This window comes from Schistocerca cancellata, unplaced genomic scaffold, assembly GCF_023864275.1.
Source record: "Schistocerca cancellata isolate TAMUIC-IGC-003103 unplaced genomic scaffold, iqSchCanc2.1 HiC_scaffold_366, whole genome shotgun sequence".
In the NCBI taxonomy this organism is placed as follows: domain Eukaryota; kingdom Metazoa; phylum Arthropoda; class Insecta; order Orthoptera; family Acrididae; genus Schistocerca; species Schistocerca cancellata.
This window is the reverse complement of record NW_026046384.1, coordinates 10001-15000: the sequence shown is the minus strand read 5'-3', so window position 1 is coordinate 15000 and position 5000 is coordinate 10001.

Here is a 5000-nt window from a genome sequence, read left to right as displayed (position 1 = left end):
TAACCCATCTTGCACCTTAACCTAACCTATGTTGCACCTTAACCTAACCTGTGTTGCACCTTAACCTACCTCAATTTGCACCGCAATGTAACGCAATTTGCACCGCAATGTAACGCAATTTGCACCGCAATGTAACGCAATTTGCACCGCAATGTAACGCAATTTGCACCGCAATGTAACGCAATTTGCACCGCAATGTAACGCAATTTGCACCGCAATGTAACGCAATTTGCACCGCAATGTAACGCAATTTGCACCGCAATGTAACGCAATTTGCACCGCAATGTAACTCAATTTGCACCGCAATGTAACTCAATTTGCACCGCAATGTAACTCAATTTGCACCGCAATGTAACTCAATTTGCACCGCAATGTAACTCAATTTGCACCGCAATGTAACTCAATTTGCACCGCAATGTAATGCAATTTGCACCGCAATGTAATGCAATTTGCACCGCAATGTAATGCAATTTGTACCGCAATCTACCCCCACATTGTGCCTTAACCTAACCCACATTGTGCCTTAACCTAACCCACATTGTGCCTTAACCTAACCCACGTTGTGCCTTAACCTAACCCACGTTGTGCCTTAACCTAACCCACGTTGTGCCTTAACCTAACCCACGTTGTGCCTTAACCTAACCCACGTTGTGCCTTAACCTAACCCAAGTTGTGCCTTAACCTAACCCAAGTTGTGCCTTAACCTAACCCAAGTTGTGCCTTAACCTAACCCAAGTTGTGCCTTAACCTAACCCAAGTTGTGCCTTAACCTAACCCAAGTTGTGCCTTAACCTAACCCAAGTTGTGCCTTAACCTAACCCAAGTTGTGCCTTAACCTAACCCAAGTTGTGCCTTAACCTAACCCAAGTTGTGCCTTAACCTAACCCAAGTTGTGCCTTAACCTAACCCAAGTTGTGCCTTAACCTAACCCAAGTTGTGCCTTACCCTGCTCTGTAATTGGCATATGACACGTTACATTAATGTATTGTCCAACCGCAACCCGCTCAGAATGTTGTGTACACAGCTACGTGTCATCTCCCCATAACAGCTGCATTGCAGTGTGGTACGCCATAGAGACGTGTGGGAGTAATGGACGCAGTGGATGGCGATCAGCATGAGCCGTCTGTTCATGTAGTGGCGCGTGTATGCAGACGTAGTAGTCTCTTCTCACACAATGTGATAGCACGGTGCCCCGCGTTCCACATCTGCGACATGCTACAGAGGCCGGTTGACAGTTGGTCGCGCAATGGACATCGCATACGTACGGGGGCACCTTCCACGTGCCCTCTAGTCGGGCACATTTTGTTGCGTGGATGTGAGCGGATGTAGTGTGTCTTGACACCTGACAGGCAGGCATGCAATAATAGTTGACTTTGCAAACGGGGATGGACGTGTACGTTTACTGGTGACGTTACGCAAATGAACAACTGGTAACCCGTTGTGGTGCGGTTGTCCTTGCTGGAGGTACATCTGTGAGGGCAACGATCGGTACAGCTACGAAGCGGTCCCCACCATACCAACGAACGTGAATGTGAATCTGGGTGTGAAGCGATACGCGGCTGTGGGTGGGTGGGACTGTCCCCGGCCGGTGAGGGGGGGCCGCCCGGCGTGCTGGCCGCGCGGTGCGTGGGCGCACGCGCTACAGCCGGCTGGTGGGGGCGCCCAGTGGCAGGCGCGCCGGCCGACGGACGCGGCAGGCGGCGCAGCTGCGCGCCGGGGCACCCTGCGCGCGGCGCCGTGCAGCCAAAGTGGGTCCTCGCCGGCCCGGTGCGAAGCGCGGTGGACATCTGCAGTGTGCTGGTCCGATTGAGGACTGTGTGCGTTGAGGATGCGCCGCCGCCCGGCACTCGGCGCCGCGACGCCGTCTGCTGCTCGGTCGCCCCAGCGGTTCTCGCTGGTGGTTTGTATCGCAGTTGTGCAGACGTGTTGGCACGTGCGCTGTGCTGGGAGAGTTCGCTTCGGCACCCACGTGGGGCCTTTGCCCTTCTGTGGCGCTGGCGTTGGAGCTGCCGGTCACCGTAGGTGGCGCGTGTTGTCTCCCGCCGGCAATGCCACGACAGCACGCTCCCGGGCCTCTGTCGGCAGCGGCAAGCTCAGTTGGGAGCACGGGTGGTCGCACCTAAAGCGTCTACTCGCCTAACTCCGGGCGATTGCGCCTCTCTCGAACCCGACCAAGTACTTAGGACGGCGCTGCGCGCCGCCGGGACCTGAGAGGGTTTCGAGGTGTATTGTGCAGGGGAGCTCAGCCTCCTCCTGTTTGCAGAATAATTGAGCGGACGCTTGCGTGTTCGCGCGGGCCCCTGGGACACACTCCCGGGCGGCCGGCTGCTCAGCTCTAGTTGACGCAGCTCCCTGGTTGATCCTGCCAGTAGTCATATGCTTGTCTCAAAGATTAAGCCATGCATGTCTCAGTACAAGCCGCATTAAGGTGAAACCGCGAATGGCTCATTAAATCAGTTATGGTTCCTTAGATCGTACCCACGTTACTTGGATAACTGTGGTAATTCTAGAGCTAATACATGCAAACAGAGGTTGCTGGCAGACAGGCTGGCAGCACACAGAGTTTTGTGCGGGATGAGCGACAGACAGTTCGGCTTCAGAGCTGGGAGATCGGCGTCTGACGCCATCGCCCTGGCTGCGGAGGTCTGTGCCGCTACCCCGCACAAATACGTGGTCGGCATCATGGTAGACATCAGTGGCGCCTTTGACAACCTGTGGTGGCCCTCCCTCTTCTCTCGCCTGCGTGAGAAGGAGTGCCCGAGGTCGCTATATGGTTGTCTGAGGAGCTATTGTGAGAATAGGGAGGTCTGGCTATCGTCCCCTAGCGGGAGAATAAGTAAGAAGATCACCAAGGGGTGTCCTCAGGGATCTGTCCTGGGGCCACTCTTTTGGGACATTAACATGGAATCCCTCTTGGACAATCTACAGAACAGTGACGATGTGCTAGAGGGCATAGCCTACGCGGACGACCTCCTCCTGCTGGTTGGCGGCCGTAGCCGCGAAGACCTAGAGCCGAAAATTGAAAGGGCTATCTCCATCTTGAGTACATGGTGCCATACGACCAAAATGAAGATCTCGCCAACAAAGTCCACGTACCTACTTTTGAAGGGGCAACTAGCCAGGAACCCGACAGTGAGAATAGATGGCTTGCCAGTTCTCAGACGCCATGAAGCGCGATACTTGGGAGTAATCGTCGATGAGAGGTGGACTTATGCATCACATATTGACACTGTCACACATAAATCATTAGAAACACTAAACAACTTAATATCAATTGGTCACAAGCGATTCCATCTGCCACCAGATCTGATCAAATTGTATCACAATAGCATATTGACATCTATCGTAGGGTATGGGTCAGGAGTCTGGGCCCACAGGCTCACGAGGGTTATGCCTGCCATGGCTGTGAGAAGAGTGCAGCGGAACATGCTTCTTAGATCGGTAGGGGCATATAGAACAACACCGGGCGGAGCACTAACGGTGTTAATGGGGCTTTGTCCGCTCGACATTAAAATCAGAGAACAAGCGACATGGTACTGGGTTAAGAAGGGAAACAGGGAGAAAATAGTTGATCTAATGGGGATACATGTGGGCAATAAACTGGAAATTAAACGTAGGGGGGAAGAACTCTGGCAACAACAATGGGACAACGAAGAAACCGGTCGCAGAACATATGAACTACTACCCAACATCAGGGAAAGATTGCAACTAAAACATTTCACGCCATCACGAGGACTGCTGCACTTCCTCACAGGTCATGGACCCTACCCGGCATATTTATGCCGGTTCGGGAAACGGGCTACACCAGCGTGTGACTGTGGGGCCACACCAGGCACCCCAGAACACGTGGTGTATGAGTGCCACCTCTTCGACGACGTAGCAGCGCAATTACGTCAACAGCTACCCAATTTCGACACGTATCACCTGCTCAGGCACGAGGACCATTTCCCAACTCTAAATAAACTGGCGAATGAGATATCACTTAAAGTAATTAAGGAATATCTAAGGAACAACGACTAGATGTCATATACCGAACTTGATCCTGCGCACCTGTCCTGTTCCGCCGGGGCGTGGACTGGCCAGCTGCCTCACGGCTGGAATCCGCCACGTCTGGGATTAGGGGGGGGGGTGCGCCCAATCACTGATCTAGACACTCACGATTTTGACTCTAGGCTAAGTTAGGTTAAACGTAGGATAAGTTAGGACAACAAAATAGTATAGTACTGCAGCGAACAACAACTCCGGCCAGCCCGGTGCCAGGGGCACGTTCACCGGGATTAGCTCGGTGAACAGGGCCACCAAGTAGGTTTATACAACGCTGGCACACCTGTAACGCTGCAGGTAGATGTACATTAGCATAAGTAGAATAAAATAGCATAGAAAAACACAATTCATAATTGAAGTGCCCATAGTGAGAATAAGAAAAACTATCATAGAGTAAGCTGTAGTAGTAATATGAAATTGTATAAACTAGGACCCACTAATCACATAAGGTGGTGGGTTGATATGTATCACATATATTGAAGAATAAAGATTTTTTTTTTTTTTTTTTTTTTTTTTTTTTTTTTAAAAAAAAAAAAAAAAAAAAAAAAACAGAGTCCCGACCAGAGATGGAAGGGACGCTTTTATTAGATCAAAACCAATCGGTCGGCTCGTCCGGTCCGTTTGCCTTGGTGACTCTGAATAACTTTGGGCTGATCGCACGGTCCTCGTACCGGCGACGCATCTTTCAAATGTCTGCCTTATCAACTGTCGATGGTAGGTTCTGCGCCTACCATGGTTGTAACGGGTAACGGGGAATCAGGGTTCGATTCCGGAGAGGGAGCCTGAGAAACGGCTACCACATCCAAGGAAGGCAGCAGGCGCGCAAATTACCCACTCCCGGCACGGGGAGGTAGTGACGAAAAATAACGATACGGGACTCATCCGAGGCCCCGTAATCGGAATGAGTACACTTTAAATCCTTTAACGAGTATCTATTGGAGGGCAAGTCTGGTGCC